Source organism: Sminthopsis crassicaudata, chromosome 4, assembly GCF_048593235.1.
Source record: "Sminthopsis crassicaudata isolate SCR6 chromosome 4, ASM4859323v1, whole genome shotgun sequence".
Lineage (NCBI taxonomy): Eukaryota > Metazoa > Chordata > Mammalia > Dasyuromorphia > Dasyuridae > Sminthopsis > Sminthopsis crassicaudata.
Window position 1 is genome coordinate 71,086,611 of NC_133620.1, and position 27,330 is coordinate 71,113,940.

Genomic DNA, 27,330 nt, shown 5'->3' on the forward strand with positions numbered 1-27,330 from the left:
ATGGACAGAAACAACTACACCCAGAGAAGGAACACTGGGAAGTGAATGTAAACTGTTTGCATTACTGTCTATCTACCCATGTTACTTATACCTTTGGAATCCAATATTTAACGTGCAACAAGAAAATTGGATTTACACACATATATTGTATCTAGGTTATATTGTAACACATGTAAAATGTATGGGATTGCCTGTCATCTAGGGGAGGTAGTAGAGAGAAGGAGGGGAAATTTTGGAAAAATGAATACAAGGGATGTTATAAAAAAATTACTCATGCATATATACTGTCAAAAAAATTATAATTATAAAATTAATTTTTAAAAAGTTAAAAATAAATAAATAAATAAATAAAATAAAATGAATTGGAGAAGGAAATGTCAAACCATTCCAGTATCCCTATTAAGAAAACCCCAAAGCATTCACAAAAAGTTGGACAGAACTGAAAAATGACCAAACAACAACAATATTGGTCCAAATGTAGGCCATACTTTGTTCCCAAATCTGATATGTAAAAAATTCAAGGAGAGCTTGAAATCAGTTACTTCAGTGTACATCTACATGACTTTCAAAAACTTCTGACTTTTGGGAGGTGGTCTACATGGAAGAGAGTGGGAGAGATTCAGACTATATATGTATGTTGTGAAACTTTATAGGTTTAGAATAACTAAGAAATGAAATATAGGCAGGCTGAATTGGAGAAATACCAATCCTACAGAGTACTTAGAGGGAAAAATAATATTTTATTCTTTTCAAGACTCTAACTTGTGGCTTAAAGACAAAGTTCTTGGTTTGTAAAATAGATTCCATTTCAGGGAACTTCTCAAGAATGTTCCTCCAATGAAGGTGTTTTCGTATATTTTCCTTTGAATATCAAGTTTAGCTTGTATGGAGATTTCTACAACAAAAGGAAAATGTCCTTCAGTTCTCATACAAATTTTTAATCTAACGAAAGGTAATTCAAGTCAGACTTTAACAAAACTAAACAAACAAACAAAATCCAAAGAATTCATACAAGAGCCTGTAATCAGTTAAGCAGCTATATTTCTTTCTCTCTTGAGACCCCTTTCCCAAGAACATATCCAAGCCTACAGAAAAGAGGTTTTCTAGTTTATTGGTCTTAGGACCTCTTTAAACTCTTATTGAGGATAGTTTTTACAATTTTAAAAGTTATTGAGGACTCCAAAATATCTATTATTTATGTGCATTATATCCTGGAGTGTGTTGATAAATGTTTAACATATGGTTCTCTGGAAAACAAATGGCTCACATTTAAGTTTAATTTGCACTATTAAAATTTTCTCTATCATTTTCTTACGTCTAGACAACCATCAAAATAATAAATAATTTAAAATTTATAAATAATGAATCAATCTGTAATTGATTTGTAATGTGTGCTGATTTTTGAGGTAAATGCTTATGCTAAAAAATTTAACAATTTGGCTCTCCCATTTGGGACATTTAAATTGTTCCAACTTTAAAGATAATCATGCATTAATTCATTTAAAATAACAATTATGTGTTGACATAAATAACATTTTTCATAAAAATGATATTTTCTAAAGCAAAGACCAACATTTAGTGAGAAGAGTGACTGTTTCATATATATATATAGGCAATATTAATATCTGATATAATAGAAAATAGTTGGTTTTTTTCTATCTATCCTGAGAATCTTCCCTTCCCAGATTGATTCCTAATTTTATTTTACTAGTTTAAAAAAGTGTATTCTCTGCCTCATTTCTTATCTAGCTTTAATCACTGAACAGGTGGTTGCCTCAATCAAACTGAGAAACCTTAGCTTAAAAGCAGCCATCTTCAGGGTCATCTATAGCTTGCCATTGTACCCAGATGACTCGGGAGAAAAAAATGAAAGTGATAATCTTATGCAGCCTTCCCTCATCAAATTCAATTCATTTGCAAGTCATAGCATCATCTTCTTGATGTCATGGTCATCTTCAAGAATGAAGGACAAAATCTATTATATTACTTTGGTTGATGTCTATGAAGAAAAATCCATCCTTACATAAATAAATAGTCAAAAAGAGGTGTTTTAATAGGCAAGTAACACCTTAATGTTATTATGAAAATAGTTCAGAACCTCAAGAACCCCCATAGAACTGTCAGGTTTCTTTGGATCAAACTTTAAGAACAGATAATTTACTTCCTAGCTGTGTGACCCTGGGCAAGTCACTTAACCCTGCCTCATAGGGAAAAAAAAAAAAAAAAAAGAACAGATAATTTAGACTAGTGATGTCAAACTCAATTTGAAATGGGGCCAATAAATTATATATAAGAATTCATTTGACCACATATTAACTTGTAAAACTATATACTGCAACATCTACATTCCATTGTATTTTTATTCATTTTTTTGTTTCTTTTATTATGTTTTTCTTTTGCACTCACTTTTCAATTTATTTTAAGTACACATTGCTTTATGAATCGTGTTGAGAGAGAAAAATCAGAGCAAAAGGGAAAAACTATGAGAGAGGAAAAAAAAAATAGAAAAAATAAGTGAACATAGCATGTGTTGATCTCCACAATTCTTTTTTTGGATGCAGATGTCATTTTCTATCCAAAATCTATTGGGATTGCTTTGCATCATTGAACCACTGAGAAGAACCAAGTCTTTCATAGGTGATCATAGCACATTCTTATTGTTATTGTGTACAATTATATTCCTGGTTCTGCTTGTTTTGCTCAGCATCAGTTCTTGTAAATATTTCCAGGCCTTTCTAAAATCAGCTTGTTCATCACTTTTTATAGAACAATAATATTCCATTATCTTTATATACCACTATTTATTCAGCCGTTCCCCAACTGATGGGCACCTACTCATTTTTCCAATTCTTAGCTACTACTACATTTGCACATGTAATCCTTTTCCCTTCTTTATGATTTCCTTGGAGTTCAGACCTAGTAGTGGTATGATCAAAGGGTATGATTTGTTTGATAACCTTTTGGGCATAGATCCAGATTGCTCTCCAGAATAGCTGGATCATTTCAAAACTCCACCAACAAGGCATTAGTGACCCAGTTTTCCCACATCCTCTTCAACATTCATCATTCTCTTTTCCTGTCATCTTAGCCAATCTGAGAGGTATGAGGTAGTACCTCAGAATTGTTTTAATTTGCATTTCTCTAATCAAAAGGGATTTAGAGAATTTTTACATGACTATACATGGCTCTGATTTCATCATCTGAAAATTGTCTGTTCACATCCTTTGGCAATTTGTCAACTGGAGAATGACTTGTATTCTTATAAATTTGACACAATTCTTTATATATTTTAAAAATGAGACCTTTATCAGAAATACTGGCTGTAAATTTTTTTCCTCAGCTTTGTATTTCCCTTTTAAACTTGTTTCTATTGGTTATGTTTGTGCAAAAACTTTTAATATAATGTAATCAAAGTTGTCTCTTTTGCCTTTCATAATGTTCTCTAGTTCTCCCTTCTCCAAAGATCTGAAAAGTAAATTATCCCTTGCTCTCCTAATTTGTTTATGATGTCATCCTTTATGCCCAAATCATGTACCCATGATTTTGGTATAGAGTATGAGATGTAGTTCTATGTCAACTTTCTGACATTATCTTCCAGTTTTCCACAGCAATTTTTGTCAAATAGTGAATTCTTATTCCAGAAGCTGGAGTTTGGGGGTTTATCAAATACTAGGTTACTATAGGCCTAGATTACTGTGTCATGTGTGTATCTAATCTATTCCATTGATCCATCATTTTATTTCTTAGCCAGTACCAAATGGTTTTGATAACTGCTATATAGTTTTAGGTTGGACTAAGCCACCGTCCTTTGTAATTTTTTTCATTAATTCCCTTGATATTCTTGACCTTTTAATCTTCCAGGTGAATTTTGCTTTTTCTAGTTTTAAAAAATGATTTTTGGCAGTTTGATTGGTATGACACTGAATAAGTAGACCAATTCAAGCAGAATTATCATTTTTATTATATTAGTTCAGCTTATCCATGAACAATTGATATTTTTCCAATTGTTTAGATTTGACTTTATTTGTATGAGAAGTGCTTTGTAATTGTGTTCATATAGTTCTTGGGTTAGTCTTGGCAGGTATACCTCCAAATATTTTATTTTGTCTATATTTATTTTAAATGAAATTTTTCTATCTTTGGCTGATGCGCTTTATCAATAACACATAGAAATGCTGATGCTTTCTGTAAGTTTATTTTATATCCTGCAACTTTGCTAAAGCAGTGAATTGTTTCAAATAGATTTTTTGATAATTTTCTAGGATTCTCTAAGTATATCATAATATCACCTGCAAAGAGTGATAGTTTTATTTCCACAACACTACTAAGAACAGGATGGAAAGAGAAACTAAAAGTATTTATAGGGGAGAAAATAAGATGAAGGGAAATAATAGTTGGTAATCATAATAGTGAATGTGAATGGGATAAATTTTCCCATAAAACAAAAGCAAATAGAAAAGTGTATTAAAAAGCAGAATCTTACAATATGGTGTTTATAAGAAACACATTTGCCACAGAGAAACACATACAGAATAAAGGTAAAAGGGTAGAACAGATTTTATTATGCTTCAGCTGAAGTAAGAAAAAGCAGGGATAGCAATTCTGATCTCAGATAAAGCAAAAGTAAAAATAAATCTAATTAAAAGAGATAAGGAAGGAAAGTACATCTTGATAAAGGGTACTGTAAACAATGAAGTAGTGATGATAATAAATGTATATGTACCAAGTGGTAGAGCAGCCAAATTCTTAAAGATTTCAAGACAGTTATACGAAGAAATAAAGAGGAAAACTAGACTAGTAGGTGTCCCCTCAACTTTCCTTTCTCAAAATCACACAAATCTAACCACAGAATAAACAACAAAGAAATTAGGGAGGTTAATAGAATCCTAGAAAACATGAATATGATAGACCTCGGAAAAAATTGAACAGGGACAAAAAGAAATAAACTTTTTTTCTTGGCAGTATATGATACCTATACAAAAAATGACCATGTATTAGGGCATAAAAATCTTACAATTAAACACAGAAAGACAGAAATAGTAATGCTTCCTTTCAAATCACAATGCAATAAAAATTATATTTAATAAAGGGGCAGGGAAAGATATACTAAAAACCAATTGGAAATTAAATAATCTTATCCTAAAAAAAAAAAAAAAAAAAAGTGAGTCAAATAACAAATCACAGAAGCAATACATAGTTTCATCTAAGAGAATGACAATAATGAGACAACATACCAAAACCTGTGGGATGCAGCCAAAGAAATTCTTAGGGAAATTTTCATATCTTTAAATAGCTACATGAATAAAATGAGAAAGAGGAGATTAATGAATTAGGCATGCAACTAAAAAAGTTGGAAAAAGAAAAAAATTAAAACCCCCCAATTAAATACCAGATTAGAAATTCTGAAACTCAAAAGAGAGGTTAGTAAAATTGAAACCAAGAAAACTGTTGAACTAATAAATAAAGTTAAGAATTGGTTTTATGAAAAAAACCAACAAAATAGATAAAACTTTGGTTAATTTGATTAGGAAAAGGAAAGAGAAAAACAAAACAAAACAGATCATCAGCATCAAAAATGAAAAGGGTAAACTTAACACCAATGACAAAGAAATTAAAGCAATAATTAGCAGCTATTTTCCCCAACTATATGGCAGCAAATCTGACAATCTAATTGAAATGGATGAATATTTACAAAAATATAAATTGCCCAGATTAACAGAAGAGTAAATAAATTACTTAAATACTCCGATTTTAGAAAAGGAAATTGATCCAAGCCATTAATGAATTCCCTAAGAAAAAAATCTCCAGGACAAGATGGATTCATGAATTCTACCATACATTTAAAGAACAATTAATTCCAATACTATGTAAACTAGTTGGAAAAGTAGGTAAAGAATGAGTACTGCCAAATTCCTTCTATACTACAAATATGGTGTAATACCCAAACCAGGAAGAGCCAAAACAGAGAAAGTTACAAACTAATCTCCCTAATGAATATTGATGCAAAAATTTTAAATAAAATATTAGCAAAGAGAGCACAGCTATTTATCAGCAGAATAATACACTGTAATCAAGTTGGATTTATTCCAGGAATGCAGGGGTGGTTCAGTATCAGGAAAACTATTATCATAATCAATCCTATCAATAACAAAACCAACAGAAATCATATAGTAATCTCAATAGATGCAAAAAAAGCCTTTGACAAAATACAGCACGCATTCCTATTAAAAAACACTAGAGAGCGTAGGGATAAAGGGAGCTTTCTTTAAAATAATAAGCAGTATCTATCTAAAACCACAGCAAGTATTATTTGTAATGGAGAGAAGCTGGATGTATTGCCAATATGATCAGAGATGAAACAAGCATTCCCATTATCACCATTATTATTCAGCATTGTACTAGAAATGTTGCCTTTAGGGGCAGCTAGGTGGCACAGTGGATAGAGACCAGTCCTAAAGTCAGGAGGAGCTGAGTTCAAATGTGGCCTCAGATACTTAACACTTCCTTAACTTCCTGGGCAAGTCACTTGACCCCAATTCCCTCAGGAAAAAAAAAAAAAAAAAGAAAGAAAAGAAATGTTGGCTTTAGCAATTAGAAAAGAAAGGAAATTAAAGGAATTAGAAGTCAGTGACAAAATAAAACTATCATCTTTACAAATGATATGATTTATATACTTACAGAATCCTAGAAAATCATCCAAAAACCCACTCAAAACAATTCACAGCTTTAGCAAAACTGCAGGATATAAAATAAACCCACACAAATCATAAGTATTTCTATATATTACTGACAAAGCCAATCAGCAAGAGATAGAAGGAGAAACTCCATTTAAATAAAAATAAATGTTTGGGAATCAACCCAAGAACGATATGAACACAATTACAAAACACTTCTCACATAAAGTCAGATCTAAACAATTGGAAAAATATCAATTGCTCATGGATAAGCTGAGCTAATATAATAAAAATAGCAATTATGCCTCAATTGGTCTGCTTGTTCAGTGCCATAATAATCAAACTGTCAAAAAGTTGTTTTTATAGAACTTGGGAAAAAAAATCATCTGGAAGAATAAAAGGTCAAGAATATCAAGGGAACATAGGATAGTTTACCTCTCAGACTTGTGGAGGAGGAAGGAATTTATGACCAAAGGAGAACTAGAGATCATTATTGATCACAAAATAGAAGATTTTGATTATGTCAAATTAAAAGGCTTTTGTACAAACAAAACTAATGCAAACAAGATTAGAAGGGAAGTAACAAATTGGGAAAATATTTTTACAGTTAAAGATTCTGATAAAGGCCTCATTTCCACAATATAGAGAGAACTGACTCTAATTTATAAGAAATCAAACCATTCTCCAATTGATAAATGGTAAAAGGATATGAACAGACAATTTTCAGGTGATGAAATTGAAACTATTTCCACTCATATGAAAGAGTGTTCCAAATCACTATTGATCAGAGAAATGCAAATTAAGACAACTCTGAGATACCACTACACACCTGTCAGATTGGCTAAGATGACAGGAACAAATACTGATGAATGTTGGAAGAGCTGTGGGAAAACTGGGATACTGATGCATTGTTGGTGGAGTTGTGAAAGAATCCAGCCATTTTGGAGAGCAATTTCATATAAGTAACAAGCAAACAAATCTAGAGATCAAATGTAAGAATTTTCAAGTTATTTGCAATTAACAAGTCAAATGCAAATGAATACTTGAAAAATTTCTAGTTCTGTTAAATATATGTCCTCCCTTTAAACTTGTTTACACTGTTTGTGTGTTTAGCAGAACTAGTGATGAAGAGCATTTTATTTCTATAAGCTCACTGACCCAGAGATAAGAGCCCACATGCTAGTAAATAAGAGATTATTTCCTTTTAAAAAAAATTAAAATTTCCATAGAACCTGTTTTTGTGTTTGTTTTTTAATTAAGAACAGAGTGAATAAGATTTTGTTGATTATAATCACTTTCCTCGAGAAAGAAAATAAGCAAAAGTAAGTAAACTAATATTACCCTAAGAGTCAGGAGAAAGAAGGCTGGAGGCAAATGGAGTCAGTAGACTAGATATGAGTTAATTAATTCATTCTGTCAGTCATTCATCAAACATTCATTAAGTATGGCTTGTGTGCAAAGCATGATGATGGACATAATATAGGACATAACAGAGATAAATAAATCATAATCCCTGCCCCGACAGAGATTACAAAATCAAGGTTGATAAGATACATAGACAAATAATTGTAAATCAAAGAGGACCCTGGTAAATGCATACTAGAAAAAGAAAGTTCTCTGTGATCAAATGAAGGGAGATTATCACTTTCATTTGGGAAATGGGAGGGATCAGGAAAAGCTACATAGAAAAGGTAACATTTGAGTTGGGCTTTGAAAGTGAGGTAAAATGGCAATAAGGAATTTAGGAATATACTAAATGGAATTTTATTGCAAGTAGAGGGAAAGAATGGTGTGTGTAGAGTTCGAGTTCCTTATATCTCCACTCCCAACCCATCCTTGTTGATCAATATTCCATAGATTTTTAGCTATTTAGGTTGTGTCTCTGCACTATGGCTTTCAGAAGCCCTAGCATGCAGCTTGAGTATACTCAGATAAAATCTTCCTGATAGGCAGGCTAAACCAGGTTGACACCAAAATTATCTGCTATATTCTGGACCATTGGGAGACAATCTGACTTTTATCTTCCAACTAAATTTTGTTGATCTTGGAAAAGAAAATGAGGCTGACAGCTTTGTAACTTTCTATTAATTTATGGAATGTCTATGTGTGCAAAACATTCACATATATTTGAGATATGAGATCTTTATCTGAAAAACTGTCTATTTTTTTTCCATTTTTCTGATTTTGGCTACATTTGTTTTATTTATACAAAATCTCTTAAATTTAATGTAATCAAAATTATTCATTTTGCATTTCATTCATTCTCTGTCTCTTATTTATTCATAAATTGTTCACCTATCCATAAGACTGATACGTAATATGTTCCATGTTTTTCAGATTTTCTTGTAATATCTCTTTATATTTAGGTCATATATCCAATTTTTACCTTATCTTGGTAAATGGTATAAGATATTGATTTATATCCAATTTCTGTCACACCGCTTTCCAATTTTCTCAACAATTTTTTACCAAATAATAAATGCTTACCCCAAAGTCTTAAGCCTTTTCATTTGTTACATATTCATTCATAATTTGTTTATCTTTGTTACATATTTATTTGCTGTTGCAACTTATGTGTCTATTCTCTTTTATTATTCTACCTTTTTATTTCTTGGCTATCCCAAGATGTAACATGCCCTCCTGGCAGTTACTATTACCAGTCTGTCCTAGGCCCAACAGAGTACCTTTGACCACTGACCTTTGCAGTGTCAACTCTACCTGGCTTGCCTCCTCTGAAGCCTTCAAAGGTCTCTGATTTCTTGAATCTATAGTTTAATAACCGGTAGCGCGCTCAAGAACAGCCACGTGTAATCTTAAAAGCCTTTATTATACCTACTCACATAATGCCCTGACTTGATGCCCTGACTTGTTGGTTCCCGAGTGAACACCTGGTCAGAAGACCCACATGTTCACTACTAAAATCCTTACCTCTCTGGACTATTCATCCACTTGGCTCAGGCAGCCAGGTTAAAGAGAGTGACTGCTGTCTGCAGTGGGATTATAAAGGGCCTGTGAGGTCACGCACACAGCCAATCAGCAAGAAAGTCAGCCATTACGAAGCTATCTCATTGTGGCCAAGATCCCACCTACAGGGAAGTCCTAATATCCACAGAGATTACTTCCGGGCCTCAATCTCTCGTTGCGCTGTGTCCGACCATTTAAAGAGCCCTTACACCAAGAGAATTTTGATAATTATTGCTTTATAATATAGCTTAAGATCTGATACTGCTAAATCTCCTTACTTTACATTTTCTTTTCATTATTTCCTTTGAAATTCATGACTGTTTATTCTTTCAAGTGAATTTTCTTATTATTTTTACTGATTCTGTGAAATAATATTTTTGGTAATGTAATTGGAATTGAATCTTATAATTTAATTTAGGTAAAATTATCATTTTTATTATATTGACCCTATCTACCAATAAATAATATTTTTCAAATCATTTAAATCTCATTTTATTTGTATAAAAAGATATTTTCATAAGTTCCTGGGTTTGTTTTAGCATGTTTTAGGAGATATTTTATAATGTCTTAAGTTATTTTAAAATAGAATATCTCTTCTTGATTTTTTTTTTAATACAGAGGAATGCTGATGATTTATATGGATTTGCTTTATATCCTGATGCTTTGCTAAAATCATTGTTAGAATTAAAATTTTAGTTGAGTCTTTGGAATTTTCCAAGTATGTCATAATATCATCTGCAAAAAGAAATAATTTTTATTATTTCATTCCTTATGCTGATTCTTTCTATTTCTTTTTCTTCTCTCAGAGCTATTTCTAGGATTTCCAATACAATATTGAAAGGTAAAGTGGAAATTTTTATTTTACACCTGATCTTACTGGGAAGGCTTTTAGCTTATCCCTATTACTAATAATAATACTTTCTGATGACTTTAGATAAATAATTTTTTTAAATTTAAAGAAAAATCCATTTCTACCCATGCTTTCAAGTGTTTTTAAATAGAAGTGAGTGTTGTATTTAATCAAAAGCTTTTTCCACCTTTATTAACATGATCATATTTTTTACTTTTATTATTGTTATCTTAATAGTTAATAATTATCTTAAATTATAATAATCTTAATAATTATTATTATCTTAATAGTTTTCCTCATGTTAAACTACTCCTATATTGCTAGTATAAATCCCACATCATCATACTGTATAATCTTTGTTATATAGTGTTGTAATCTTTTAACTAATATTCTATTTAGGATTTAGGCAATTATATTCATTAATGAAATTGTCTAAAATTTTCTTTCAGTTTTTACTCTTCCTGGATTAGGTATCAGAATCATATTTGTTTCATAAAAGAGTTTGATAAGATTCCTTGTTTACCTACTATTTCAAATAATTTATTTGATATTGAAATTAGTTGATCATTAAATGTTTGATAGAATTCACTTATAAATCCATCTGGTCCTGATGCTCATTTATGATCTATTCAATTTCTTTTGCTAACATAGGTTTATCTAAAAATCCAATTTATTGTTTTATAATTGGTCAAAATATTCCTTATAATTGCTTTGATTTCATCTTTATTACTGATGTATTCACTCTTTTGATTTTTAACACTAATTTAGTTTTTTTTTTTTAAATCAAATGAACCAACTTTTAATCTATTTTCTTGTTTTTTTTTTTCCACAAAACTAACGCCTAGTTTTATTTATTATTTCAATTATTTTTACATTTAATATTTCAACATGCCTTTAATTTTTAGAATTTTCATTTGAGGAAAAAATTACATATCATTTCCTGAAAGATATCTCCAAATGAAAAGTCCAAGAAATATTATAGTCAAATTCTAGCTTTTCCAAGTCAAGGAGAAAACATTACAAGCAGTTAAAAAGAAACTGTTCACATATCATGGAGCCATGATCAAAATAACACAGGATTTGTTTTTGTATTAAACAATGAAAGGAATTGGAACATGATATTACAGAGGATAAATGAGCAAGGATAACAACAAGAATCACCTACCCAGCAAAACTGAATATAATCTTTCAGAGCGGGAAATGGGCATTTGATAAGATAGGGCAAAGCTGCTTAAACTGTGGGTCACAAACCACATGGGGTTGTATAACTCAATATGGGGATTGTGAAATTGTGATTTATTATCATAAATGTTTGATTTTACATGCCTATTTAAAAAAAAGAATTTTCAATTTAGTGTTTGAGTGGGGATATTGAGCTTGTTCTTTCTCTACTTTTTTTTTTCATTGAATAACCAATTTTGGTATGTTCTTTCTCTATTTTATTGATATGAATATTTAGAGGTATGAATTTTCCTCTGATCACCATTTTTGCAATATCCCATAGGTTTTGATATGCTGTTTCATTATTGTCATTCTCTTCAATGAATTTATTGTTTCCATGATTTATTCTTTAGTCCATTCATTCTTTAAGATTAGATTGTTGAATCTCCAATTTTTAATCTTCATTGGCATGGTCCCTTATTATGTATAATTTTTATTGTGTTGTGATCTGAAAAGGATACTTTAAATATTTCTTTTAACTAAAAAATTTTATGTACCAATATATAGACAATCTTCAAAAAAAGTACCAAACACCATTGAAAAAAGTATATTTTTTCTATTTGCATTCAATTCTTTTTGGATAACTATGATATCTAACTTGTCTACAATTTTATTCACTTCCTTACCTTTTTCTTAATTTTTTCAGTTAGACTCATTTAGTTCTGAGAGCGAAAAATTAAAGTCCCATATCTTTTAATTAAATCTAGCTTAGCCATAAATTTGTCTCAGATCATAAGTGCTACCCTTTTTTTACATTAGCTGAGGCATAATAAATTGTATCCAATCCTCCATTTTTTATATATATATATATATATATATATATATATATATATATCTTATTCTTAAATGTATTTCCCACATATTGTGGGATTCTGATTTTTAACCTATTCTGCTAATTTTTTCTGTTTTATGGATGAGTTTATCCCATTTATATTCAAAGTTATAATTACTATTTGTGAATTTCCCTCCATCTTATTTTTGCTATTGTGCTTCTCAGTCTCTTTTTACCCTTTCTCTGTTACCTAATTTTCTCCCCTTACCCTCCTATTTTTTTTTATTCTATTTACCTCTCTGAGTCTCTCCCTTATCCTTTCCTCTCATCCTCCTAAATATTAATCTCTACACCCTTCTAAAAGTCCTTTCCCCACCTAAACCCTCAGTTCTCTCACATCTCTTCAAGTCCAGATAACTTCTACACTTTTCCAGATGTACACAATGTTTCCTTTTCAACCCAGATCCAATGACAATAAGGTTCCAACATTACCAGCCTATTATCCTTACCTGCTTTCTTTTAGAAGTTCTTACTCTGTATCAGTTCTTCCTTTCATACCCTGTTTAATGAGATAATTGCTCCTTTTTACTTTTTCATCTTTTCCAATTTTGTTTTATAGAATCACTCCATCATATACAACTAAGCCTAAAACTGATAGTTTTAAGAATACTGATAGCATTTTCATATATAAGAAATAATTTAACTTGTAATTAGTCTTTAATGTTTTCCTTATATTTCTTCAGAATCCTTTCTATCAAATTTTTTTTTACCGAGTTCTGTTCCTTTGTCACAAATGCCTAAAAGTCTTTAGGTTTGTCAAATATCTTTTTTCTTCATTCAGGATATATTCAACTTTGTTGGGTAAGTTATTCTTGGTCACAACACCAATGCTTTTGCTCTTTGAAAGATAATGTTCTTGTGAATGAATCCAACCATTCTGGAGAACAATTTGGAACTCTGCTCAAAAAGTTATCAAACTGTGCATGCCCTTTGATCCAGCATTTCTACTGGGATTATAAATCCCAAAGAGATCTTAAAGGAGGGAAAAGGACCTGTAAAGGGATGAGTTGATGCACTGAGGTCAGATAACCAAGCACTTAAGTCTAATTACTGATTGGACAATACTCTATTAGCATATACTTGAAAAATGGCCTTTCCCACTATTTTGTGCTGGTTCAGTCTTTTGGTGTATACAGAGAATTGGGTTGAGGATTAGGGGGTGGAGTAAGACAAGACAGAGTCACCTTGGGTGATAGAAAAGAGAGGAGAGGTTGTGCAGATCTTGCATGGACCCAATTCACTTCTACCACTAAGACTAAGAATAAAGACCAAGGACTTTTGCTTATCCTGACTCTGGCTGATTCTAAGGTATCCAGGGTGCTAACTCGATCTTCACAAGGACCCACATGTGCAAATATGTTTGTGGCAGCCCTTTTGTAGTGACAAGAAATTGGAAACAATGGATGTCCATCAATTAGAGAATGGCTAAATAAATCATGGCTTATGAATGTCATGGAATATTATTGTTCTGTAAGAAGCGACCAGCAAGATGATTTGAGAGAAGCCTGGAGAGATTTACATGGACTGATGCTAAGTGAAATGAGAAGAACCAAGAGATCATTATACATGGCAACAAGATTATATGATGATCAATTCTGATGGACATGGCTGTCTTCAACAATGAGATGATTTAAACCAGTTCCAATTGTTCAGTGAGGAAGAGAGTCATCTACACCCAGAGAGAGGATGGTGGGAACTGAGTGTGGACCACAACATAACATTCTATTCTTTCTGTTGTTTGCTTGCATTTTATTTTCTTTCCCAGTTTTTTTCTTCCTTCTTGATCTGATTTTTTTTTTTTTTTTTGTACAGCAAGATAACTGTATAAATAGGTATACATGTATTGGATTTAACATATATTTTAACATATTTAACATGCCATCTAGGGAAGGGGGTGGGAAGAAGGAGGGGATAATTTGGAGCAGAAGGTTTTGCAAAAATCATTGTTGAAAAATTACCCATGCATATGTTTTGTAAATAAAAAGCTTTAATTTAATAAAAAAGAAAAGAAAGAAAAATAATGTTCTAAGACTTTCAGTCTTTTGGTGTAAAAGTTTGTAAGTCTTATGAAATACTTTCTGTATCTCCCCAATATTTAAATTTCTTTTTTTTCTTGTTGCTTGCAATATTTTCTCCTTAATGTGAGAGTTTTGAAACTTGACTATGACTTTCCTGTTAATTCTCTAAATGGGATCTTTCAGGAGGTGAACAATAATTGTTTTTCAACTTCTATTTTATCTTCTTATTCTAGAACCTCATGGCAATTTTTAAAAATAATTTTTGAAATATTATATCCAGATAATCATAATAATTATTATTTTGTCTCTCCTCAATCTGATCTTCAGATCAGTTATTTTTCTAATGAAATGTTTCAGATTCTCTTCTGTTTTTTCTAGTTTTATTATTTCTGGTGTCTTATAGTTTCATTTGATTCCTCTTGCCCAATTCTCATTTTCAATGACTTATTTTCTTCCTTAAGATTTTAGACCTCTTTTTTCCGATTCCAATTTTCACTTCATAATTTTTGGGTTTGCTTTTTTTTTCCTTAATTTTTTTCCATCTCTTGTTTGATTTTTTAAAATTCCTTTTTAAGTTCTTCTAAGAACTGTTTTGAAGCTTGTGACCATTTGATGTTATTCTTTCGGGTAAGAGTTTTTTTTTTTTTTTTTTTTTTAACCTATCTTCCATTGAATCTGAATCCAGATTTTCTTTTACAACATAATAGCTCTCTATAGTTGGATTATTTTTCCTTTGCTTACTCATTTTAATTTTTTGTCTTATTTTATTTTAGCAGTTTATTATGATGATCAAGTTTTAATAACAAGATGTGGGTAATGTTTTCTTGGGCCTCAGGTTTGCCTTACTTAAATCCAATTCACAAGCAAACGAAGACATCAACTTGTGTTGTCATTGGTCCTCTACAAAAACAAAGAACAACCAAAAACTTTATCCCCAGATTAACTAAAGCATTACTAATTCTCAATTGAGGAACTAAGGGAGTGATCCTCATGAATGAAGTTTTGCTATATTTAAGAAAAAGTAAATTTCTCCCTCATCTTTATTTTATCCTCCTAGCTAGTTAGCTTATAATTTTTAAAACTTTAATATATACATATCATTGTAATTGGATTTACTCCTCACTAAGTAGTTCATAGGGTCATAGTTTTACAATTAGAAAGGACTTCAGAGAATATACAATCCAAACCCCTCAACAAGGTATAATTGATTAAGTGAAAATAAAATCTTGAGAAACAGTGAGAAATGCTGGTTTAATTTCATAAGAGCTAAGCCCCACTCATGGTTAAATTTTTAGAAGTCTGCTTTCTTAAAGACTAAGTTAAAGTAGGGATAATCTCATGGTCTGCTGCTAAAAGGGAAGATGGTTCAAGAAGAATCAGACTTTTAGAAAAAAAAAAAACATCTGGAAAAGAAAGCAATTCTTATTAAAGTCAAACAAAGAAACAGAAAAATCATGACCAATGTGGAAGCAAAGCTCAAATTTTTGAAAATGAAGCAAAGGATTTTAAAAGATGAAGTCAAGGATGAAAACCTCCCCTCCTCCTCCCAAAAAAAATGGCATGAACCTATTAAAATCGTGTCCCTGAGGTCAATGAGTTTGAGTTTACAAAAAAAATTTTTAAGTTACTAAGGTCAACAAAGAGATTACAGGGAAGATTCTTTCACTGATTGTGAGAAAATGTTAATAGAATTGAATTGAACAAACATTTTTTAAGCATCTACTGTCCTCTAGAACTTGGGTGTAGGGTAGAGAATAAAAAGTCTCTACTTTTAATTATATCCAAAAGACAATAAAATTTGAAATAATACTTCCATCTGCATTCAATCTCCATCAGTTCTTTCTCTGGATATGGATAACATCATGTATCTTTTGGGATTACCTTGGTCATTGCATTACTGAGAAGAGCTAAATAAATCATAATTGATTCTTGCACTATGTTGCTGTTTTTGATCTAGCAATAACATTACTAGGTCTGTGTAAAGGGCTAGAACTGAGCAATGCACTTGGATAATGAAGCACGTGAGACTAATTGCCAATTGGACAGTTCCCTATTAACTTGTTTGAAGGTTGACCCTCCCCAGCTGTTCTGTGCTGACTTGACTGGTGGGACAAAGAGGGGGAAGTGACGTGTGTGGGAGGACTAGAAGGAGGAAGAGGAATTGAGACGCTGATGCTGAGTCAATCTCTCCTGGCGTTTGAGGGAGGAAGGTGTGTGTGAGATTGCTAAACCTAACCCCCTGACTTTGACCATAAAAGATCAAGAATAAAAGATCAAAAAATAAAGAATAAAGTTTAGTGATCCTAACTCTGGCTGATTTCTGGGAAGACAGAGTTCCAGCAGGTCTGTACCCCCAAAGAGATTACAAAATAGGAAAAAGGGCCCACATGTACAAAAAATATTTATAGCAGCTCTTTTTGTATTGGCAAAAAATTGAAAATTGAGAAAATGCCCATTAACTGGGGAATGGCTGACCAAGTTGTGGTATATAAATATAATAGAATACTGTTGTGCTGTAAGAAATAGTATACAGTGCTCCTAAGTGGTCCCTTGTGCTTCAGCCAACTGAAAAGTGAATTTGCCCAAAAGTATTAGCTAATTGTTTGCTTTGGGAAAAGATAAGATGAAGGCCAGGTCTCTTTCAGAGGAAATGAGCCTTATATGACAATACTCACCTTAACTTACTTCTAATCAATCTCTTCTGGCCACATGTGATAGTCAGTTGGTGGCCATATATGTCTCTCTAATGTAGCAAGTAACAAGTAGACACATCTAGGGTAGTTCTCAGATTAATTCTGTCTGCAATCAGCTCTGAAAATAAAGTCAAAACAGAGGGACTGGAGGACCCAGAGAAGAATTATTGATCTGGTATAGACTTGCCCTAAACTGATCTCCTTCCTAATACTGTCAGATCAGTTGATTGAAACTCACATTTAGCATCTAAATTATAATGCACAGTTTCTGGTAGGTGAGTGTAATGTCTTACTCTATGCATTCAGAAAAATATGTTTATATGCTTTGTGTAATTTATAACAAGGATATTTTTTAACTTTGTTAACTGTGAATCTCTCCCAACTGTATAATTAAAGCATGTGTTCATACCATGTATAAACATCTGAAGGCATTTTTCTTCATGCATTGCTGACTTTTTTTTTAACATAGCAAGTATTATCAAAATTAAATATTAACTGCCCTCTCCAAAAAAACAGAAATTGTGATCAGAATGATTTCAGAAAAAAACCTGGAAAGACATATGAATTGAGTGAAGTGAGCAGAACTAGAAGAAAATTGTACACAGTAATAGCAATATTGTGTAATGATCAACTATGATTGACTTAGCTCTCCTCAGCAATACAATGATTTAAGATAATTCCAAAAAGACACATGATGGAAAATGCCATACACATCCAGAGAAAGAACTGATGGAGATTGAATGCAGATGAGAGTATACTATTTTCTTTTTCTTTGGAAGGTTTTGGTGTGTTTTCCCTCTTTTGTTCTGTTTATTCTTTCACAACATGACTAATGTAGAAATTAAAATAGGGGGTTATTCCTTTTTTGGAGGCAGTTGGGGTCTGAGGCAGATTTGAACTCAGATCATCCCAACTGCAGTGCTCTATCCATGCACTATCCACACCTCACTTAATGGGTGTTGCTTCAAACTTATACCTGGAAAAGATCTTAACTTAAAAGGCCCAAGGTTTCCCACTATATCTAGAGTTGTCTCCAGTCATCCTGATCTATATCTGGCCACTGGAACCAGATGGCACTGGTGCAAAGAGCAAGGCTGGTAACTTTGCACAACCTGTCTCAATTCAATCTAATTTACTTGCAAGTCATGGCATCACTTCCCTGATGCATTGGTCCTCTTCAAGAATAAAGAACAAATAGCAACAACAATGTAGATAATTATGGGGGAGAGAGATGAAGGACATGAAAACTTTCTTCAAATAGTTCCATGGTAATAATATAGGAGTGTGTAGCTGAGACAGTAAATACTTTTTACTAATCACTTTGATTTTCTTAAGCTCTCCTGCTGTCCAGAGAAGGCCAGACTGACCTGGAAATCAGAATCAGCCAACCAGCAGGCAAAGTGAGCATTTCTTAAACTGGGCACATCAGAAATCCTTTGCAGTATTCATGTGTTAAACCCAGAACTCACCCTGCTATGCTACAGAACCAACTCAGACTGGTTCATGTTGACCCCAGTTCAGTGGCCAAACCTGATATGGCCATGATACACCTTTTGAAAAACAGTCCAACCCAAGGACAACCTGATAAGACCACTACTCAATTACTCTCACCCCAATCTGTGATTTTTGTCACAAGCTGATCAGACAACTATGCAATTACACCTCCTTCTTGTGATTTTTGTCTATATATATATTAGTGAGAGAAGTACCTACTGCCTAACCTGAACTAGTTCTACTATGCTCCTATGTATACATGTCTGCCTTCTTAAGAGAAATGAACCCAGGGATATAACCTAAGTCTTTCTCTTTCTTAGAACAAACTCTGGAAATGTTGACAGGAGACAAAATATGCTCATCCTCAGCATCTCCAAAAACAGAACTAGAATAAATAGGGAAAAAATGTAGGAGGAAAGTGATATTTTTCTCAAAGGACTAGACTTCTGATCAATTAGAATTGCCTAACCATGGAAAAGATGACCTATCTTTGTAAGTAAACTTTCACGGAGAAACTGAATGACTATGTGTTTGGGAGAGCAAGTAGAATGAGCAGGCTAGTGTCTATTCTTCCAAAATTACATCCCATCTATTTTGTATATATCTTGCATGTACTTAGTCAGAAAACGTGTTTATTAAGGTCTTTCTATGTATTATTTGTTGATATAAAGACATAAATGCAGTTCCTGTCCTCAAGGAGCTTATATTCTAATGACAAAGACAACTTGCCCCTCTTAGAAGATATGAACAAAGTAGCTAAGAAAGCATTCTCAGAAGAAATAAACTAGCAGTGGAGAAGATAAAGAAAAGCTTCTTGTAGGAAGGCAGAAGTTGAGCTAAGCTTTGAAGAAAGCCAGGAAGCAGAGGAGAAGGAATACTTTGCAGAATGGGGATGAGAGAGTAGTAGGGAGCTATTGAAAAGTATGGAGTTGGGAGATAGAGCTTAATATGAAGAACAGCCAAGCAAGTCAATGTCATTGAGTCACAGAGTATATGGAAGGAAGCAAATTTTAAGAAAAATAGAAAGATAAAAAGAATCTAGATTATAAAGTTCTTTAAAAGCTATGCAGAGGGTTTTATATTTGATTCTGGAGGTAATAGGGAGCTACTGAAGTTTATTGAGGGAGGTGGTACATAATATACTCAGATCTGTATTTTAGGAAGATAACTTTGGCAACTGAGTGCAGAGTGGACTGAAGTAGGGAGAGAATGGAGTCCAGTAGACCAACCAGGAGACAATGGAAATAGTACAGGTGTGAGATGGCGACGACATAAACCAGAGTTCAGACAGGGTGCGTGGAAAGAATCAAGCATTATTTGACAATTATCTCCCCTATTAGAATGTAAACTTCTCAAAGTAGGGGTTCTTTGGATCTTTATTTACATCCTCAATACTTATCATGATATCCAGTTCATAGTAAGTGCTTAATAAATGCTGTTGACTGACAAGTTCAATTATTCTTTCTAGCTTTTAGATTCTGTGTTTCTCAAACTCTTAAAACATAGCAACTGCTTTGCCATAATAATCTGTTACACATCTATTAAGGTAATAATCAATATGAACAATTTAAATAGGGAATTGGACCAAACTGATCTGTAAATGAAAGACACTAAAGCAAACAACCTAAAAGCCAATGTTTGCAGGAATGAAATTACTGAATCATAAGACAATTAGAACATCAAGATAGTCTCCAAAATGAACTAGATCAAGCATTTCTTTTAGTTTAAATTTCTGGTTATAAGGAGGTTCTACCTGTGAGATTTTTGTCTCAAGAGTAACCCTTAACCTGATCACAATATGTTGAGATGACCTGGAAACATTTGGATGCAATTAGGAAGAAAGTCCTATGAAATATTTGCTCCAACAGGTGTGAAAGACTATTATATTTCCTTTTTCTATCCAAGCTATGGATGTAAAGGAAAAAAGAATTGGATGTGTCTTGAAAGTATAATATAAGCAGAAGGCCTAGTAAACAGCAAATTCATCTGGCTCAAAGGCTGTTATTAAGATTAGGCAAAAAAAAAAAAAAAAAAAAAAGCAATTATAGAACACTTTGCTAATATAGGGCTATAAGAGTAATCATAATTATATAATAATAAACACAGACAGAAAATTATAGTTACTGATTTTTATATTACATGAAAAATGTGCCATACATAGTTCATTCATTTGTTGGCTTAAGTTCTTTCCACTCAAATCAAATAAAAATGCTCTTTGGCATTCAAAGTACTTCATAACCTAGCTTCCTTCTACCTTTCTAGTGTTCTCATACTTTTTTCCCCCCAACATATACCCTCCCACTGGCCTCCTGACTGTTCCATACAAAAGACTCCATCTCTTTTTGCTCCAGGGATTTTTTCAGCTTATCACTCATGTCTGAAATGTTTTTCTTCTTTCTGCTCCACTTACTGATTTCCCTGGCTTTCTTTAAGTCTCCAGTAAAATTCTATCTTTTACTAAAAGCTTTCCCCAACTCCTAATTTAATACCTTCCTCCCACTACCAATTTCTTATTTATTTGTGTAGCTTGCTTTGTAATTTTAGTTCACATGGTGTCATCTCCATTAGATTGTAAGCTCCTAAAGGGCAGGGTCTGTCTTTTGCCCCCTTTTATGTCCTACTACTTAGGTGCCTGATGCTTGGTAGGCACATAAGAGATATTTAATAAATGTTTATTAATTGATTGATCTTCCTCACAATTTCTCCATGTTGAGAAGATAATCTTGGGTTCTCAAAGATTATGTTAGTGACTGCAAGCTCTGATAGGTCCTACAAAGCTGGGACAGCTATTTGCAAGGGCCAAATTATTGTTTATGTGTCTTCCAAAATCAAACCTAGTTAAGCTGGGAGAGGATCATCAGTGAAAGAGTGATCCCCAAGGTAGGATAGTGAGTGGTTGAAGGGAAGCAGATGTGTAATGAATGGTTTTAGATGTGGCAACTCAAGACACTAATAATATATGAAGAGACTGAAAGCTTCCTCTCTAAAAGAAGTAAACATTTACTAATATTTGTATTACTAATATGCCTACTGCATACTAGATACCATGCTAGCCATGGAAAACAAAAACAAAAAAAAAAACAATCATTAAGGAGCCCTACAGAGGTGACATTCTACTAAAGATAGATAACATAAATATGAATAAACAAAATAAATACAACTCAATTTGAAAAGGAAGGTACTGGCATTGGGGGGAATCAGGAAAAGTTGTTTGTTTTTATTTTTAAAAGATCACAGTTGAGCTGAGCCTTGAAGAAAAGTAGGAATTGCATGAAGTTGGAATGAGGAGGGAATTCATTCTAGGTATAGTGAACAATTTTGAAAAGTTGTGAGTAAGAAAAATATGTTTAAAATTATTGTATATGTGCAACTTAAGATTTGCTGTCTTAGGGAGAGGAAGGTAATGGAGGGAGAAAAAATGGAATTCAAAGTCTTACAAAAAACAAATATTGAAAACTATCTTTACATATAATTATAAAAAAATAAATACTTTTTTGAGAAATGTTATAAGTATAGGAGATGGAGTATGGGATGGAGGAAACAACAAGAAGACCACTTTGACTGGACAAAAGAGTATAAGAAAAGAAGAAATACATAAAGAAGGCTTAAAAGCGACATTAAAATTAGGTTGGGAAGAGTTTTACATGCCAGAAATATGTATTGGATCCTAGAAGCAATGGCGAGGCAGTAGGGTTTCTTAAAGAGTTTAGTGATTTGGCCAGACCTGTGCTGTAGGAAAATTACTCTCACATCTGTGTGGAAAATGGGCTGAAAAAAAATTTTTGAGAACTGATTTACTAATGCCATCCAAATAGGAGATGATAATCACAATCCAGATGAGAAGTGATTAGAGTCTGAGCTAGGATAGTGTCTATTTGAGTAGAGAAAGGCAGAATTGACAAGACCTTAGCAACTAATTGAATATGTTTGGTGAAGGAGAGTGAAGAATCAAGAATGATTCTGAAATTGTGAACTTGGGTGAATGGAAGGATATTAGAAAGTGACAATTGAGATGAAATCGTGAAATATGGATGCTCAATATTTAAAATCCAATACGGGCCACAAGGTTCATGTATGATATGGCTAAAATGGTCAACATAATGTTAGACATGATGATGAAACAAACATTGATCCAACATATATTGGATTCCAGAATTAGAAGCCTATCAGAAAACATGTTACAAACCATGCTACCCTTGTAATACAGTATATAATTCCATTTTCTGTACTTCGAGGATATGCTACCAGTAAGCTGTTGGACATTTAAATCTATCATCTGGAGGGCACCCATTTCTCCCACTGTTTTCATATGACTCTCAATATTCTGTGTCACAGACAAATCTTTCTACAAGCATTCTCCCACATCAGGAATGGTCTTCCTCATCTCCAGCTCTTGGAATCCCTATTTGCCTTCAAGACAATTCCCTAAATGAGGCTTTCCCTGATTTCTGCCTCCCAACCCCCCCACACACAGACTAATTGTTGGTTCTATATCCATTCATTACCTACCCCCCCCAAAAAAAATTTGTGTTTATGTATTTGCTTATCTGGGTATATAGTCTTTTCTTCCCTCTGAACATCTCCCCTCCAATAATATAAGCTACTTGAGAGCAATTAATGTTTTGCTTTATCCTCAACCTAGCACACCGATCTGTGCAATTTGTCATTATTGTTATTTAGTCAGGTGTGTTTGATTCTTTGTGATCCCATTTGGGGTTTTCATGGCAAAGATACTCAAGTGATTTGCCATTTCTTTTTCCATCTCATTTGATAGATGAGGAAACTGAAGTGATTTGCCTAGGATCACACAGGTAGTAAATGTTTGAGCCTGGATCTGAGCTCAGGAAGATGTGTTTTCCGGATTCCAAGCCTGGTGCTCTATCTACTCTGGTATCTAACTGCCCTAGGACTTGTACACAGAAAGCACTTAATAAATGTTTATTAAATAAGTGAATAAAAAGGCCCCTAAGAAATCAACCAGAATCCCAAGGAGCTGGGATAGATTTGGCTGCTGTATAAAGACAGACCAAAAAAGACTGAGGTCAGAATGATAAAACTGTAGAAGGTCTTTCCTGATAGAAATGAACTTCCTCTAAAGCCCAGAATATTAATACCCCTGGAGAAAGTGTTGTCTTCACCTTTGATGCGAACTTCAAGAAGAAATACTCTGGTGCTTCTGTCAGAGGCCAGGTGATTCTTGCTGTTCTGATCAAAGAGTTACAGAAGTTACCTTTAACTAGCCTAGAGCCAAGGAGATTTTGGTTCCTCCTGTTTTTCCTCCTATTATTTTTTTATACTAGTCACTGAAAAAAGAAATTGATGCTTCTCAAATTTTTTAGAAAAGCTTTAAAAAATATGCATACATTTCTCAAGAGCTACCCATGTCTCCAGAAGTAAAATGTCCAGGAAATAGATTGAGATCTTCAAGGGCTATAAAACAATTGCCGATCAGATTATCAGATTATTGTCATTTTGCTTTTTCTCATCAAAGCAGGATTCGTTCCTTTATCCTTTCCATCTCTCCCTCAGGAAAAAACTACATTCATTACCAGTTGGCCAAGAATCATCGGATCATAGAATCACTGATTTAGAGCTAGAAAGAATCCTGGAGATCATCTTGTCCAATTCTCATTTTACAGATGAAGAAACAAGTCCAGAGAGATGAAGGGATTTAGCTCAATATTACATAGGTAGTTACTAGCAGAGCCAGGTTCTCCAATCCCCAATCTATTCAGTGCTTCATAAACAATTTTGTTGTTTATGTTTAATTGATAGTCTCTCCATGATCCTATTTGAAGTTATCTTAGCAAAGATCCTGGAGTGGCTTGCCATTTTCTTCTCTAGTTCATTTTATAGATGAGGAAACTGAGGCAAACAGGGTTAAGTGACTTGCCCAGGATCACATAGCTAGTAAATGTTTGAGGCAGGAGGTGGATTGAGTTTAGCCTGACTCCAGGCCTAGACTCTATTCATGGCATCATCTTTAAGATGCTTTAAGCACTCTAAATATTATTTTTATTGTTGTAGAGTAGTAGATTGAAAATTCATGAGTTAAGCCCATATCTACAATTTGGCTGCCCAGGAACAAACACCAACAGAATTCCCTCTCTTTCCTGAAGTTTCTTTCACTTATTTTCTTTCTTCCCTTCCTATTTGTATTCTCAGGAAAATATTAATTTATATTAAAGGACATAAGGGATGGGGGAAGCCATATTTATCATATAGCCATAGATATTTACCTCTTAAATGGATGATATTCTTCAAAACACACATGGATGACACTATTGTGCATTAATTGCACTGGAGCAGCTGTTTTACCCAGTTTTGTGGATTAACAGGCCTGTCTGCCAAAAGGAGTAAGAGATATTTGAGCTGTTTTGGTTATTTTTGTTTGTTATTATTGAAGGAAGCTTCGATCTCCATCTCAACCTCCTCCATCCCCCTTTCCCCTCTTTTCCCTCATCCTCCCTCCCTTAACACCCCCACCCACAGTCCCAGAGGGCAAAAAATGTTCTCATCATTTCACTTTCCTCCAGCTGCCAGGCTAGGGAACAGATGTTTTATTGTTAGCATAAGGGGGAAAACAAACAGCTATGCTCTCCTGTGCTTATCCGTCCTCCCACCCCAGCCTGCCATTCTCCATCCTTCCCTCCTTGCACCCTGGTGCAAGAGGAAAACAGTGTCAAGGGAGAAGATGGTGTCCTGGTGAGTAATCCAAGAACACTCGGCCAAGTCTGAACCACTGATCCGAGACATATGAAGCATTCTTCTAGATGCTATTGACAATGGCCACGAGTTCTGTCAGCTGAGGATGGCTCGCTTGTGGGCAATGACGTGAAGATGCCCTCACTGACCCAGTCATTGAGTGAAAACAAACAATGAGCTTCTGCATGGGGAAAGCCAATCTATTGGCTTCCTAGGCAAGAGTTCAAGAACAAATCAATTCAACCATCACTCAAGCCCCAGTGAGGCGCTCACTGGAAGTTCCCCTTGTGGCTATTTGCTTAAGTATCTTTTCAAGGAAAGTAACCCCAGGAGATTAAGAGAAAGATAATTCTTCTCCAGAGGCTGCCCTCTGGGGATCCATTGCCTTTCTCTTTCCTTTATTCAATTCATTGAATATTCATTCAATTACAGAATGCGAAAATGAAGATTAATTTTACTTGAAGCTATAGAGTTAAGGCTTAAAGGATGCAAAGCATTTTCCTGCAGGATAAGGTCACAGTTTGCCAGAGGGCCTTGGCTTTTTGTTTCAAGAGTGCATCCAATCCAGTCATTTTATAGAAGACTAAAATAAGATTATGATTTGCCTTGGGGCAGCCTTAACTTGGCTTTAAAAGTTCTCAATTAGAGTCCCAACATTACCAATGCAATGAGTCCTTGGATGTCACCTGTCTTAGTTCCAGTTTCCTTATCCGTTGAAGGGAGATAGTAATATTTGTACCACTTATCAGAAGGTCTTTGTAATGCATAAATGATATAATATATGAAAGTACTTTATAAACTAAATAAAGCATTTGATCAAGAGTCACTTATTACAAAGGAATGGGGGGAGGGGAACAGAGTTTAAAGAATAGGTTAAATACAATATAGTTTCCCATCACTTAGTTCAGTTTTCAGATTTTACTAGGTACAGCAACCATCTGATCTTTGCAGTCTTACTGTCTTTCCTTAGTAGTTCATACTTACACAAGCTTCCTCCTGCCTCTTTCATCTCCATGCCCCATTATCCCCAAGTTATTTTTAACTCTTGGTTCCTGAGGAGGTAAGTTCCTTTTCTCTGAACCCTGATCTCCCTAAATTTCTTTCAGAAAATACTTTTCCAAATAACTACTCAAACTCAGACTTATCATTGACGTTTTCCTACAGAATTTCCTGAGGGGCTCTCATATTTTCGGATCACATTCCACACTCTGCTTAGCTTCCCCAAACTGTGAACCCTATTCTTCTTGTCTCCCATGTCCGGCTTCCCTCCCTCCCAAATTCTCACAATCTCACAAGTAAATTATCTAGTGTTTCCAAATTTCCCTTTTGGGTAAAATATCACTGTCACACTAAGGGATTCACTTATCCCTACATTATTGCCTGTTATCTTTGTTTAGCCAACTCTAATTCAAAACGTTAGCATTTTTATAATTCAACTATACTTGATTACTCCAACTGCAGTCAGTTATAACTTACATATGACTTTCAAGAGGGCAGCTAGCTGATACAGTGAATAGAGTGTTGGGCCTGGAATCAAGAATCAACTGCTAATGGAACAGTTAAGCAGGCTACCCTGGCTAAAGTGAGAGGAATTTAGCCCTGGTGCTTTCTATTTAAAATACTTTAATTCTTTTCTTTGATGAACAAGCATCAAGCCATCTTGCCTCAACTGAAGGCAATGTCTCTGTGATTTCCCTGAACCAACCTGTCTCATTACAAAACATTTTTGGGCAGGCAGTAATTTCTTTACAATAATGAGTTAGAATGAACTGATGCTGAGTGAAATGAACAGAACCAGGAGAATATTGTACACAGTGACAGCAAGATGTTATGATGATTAACTATGACAGAGTAGCTCTTCTAAGCAATATAGTGATAC

General features: G+C 33.6%; 1 long non-coding RNA gene across 1 annotated transcript; it reads right to left on the reverse strand.

The window, feature by feature from the left end:
* Positions 1 to 720: 720 nt before the first annotated feature.
* On the reverse strand, positions 721 to 26,989 carry LOC141565462 (uncharacterized). The gene is made up of 5 exons (XR_012489028.1): positions 26,928 to 26,989; positions 24,986 to 25,090; positions 17,235 to 17,370; positions 12,991 to 13,040; positions 721 to 895 (listed from the first exon to the last, which is right to left on the reverse strand). It is a non-coding gene; the product is annotated as an uncharacterized LOC141565462 (long non-coding RNA).
* Positions 26,990 to 27,330: the final 341 nt, after the last annotated feature.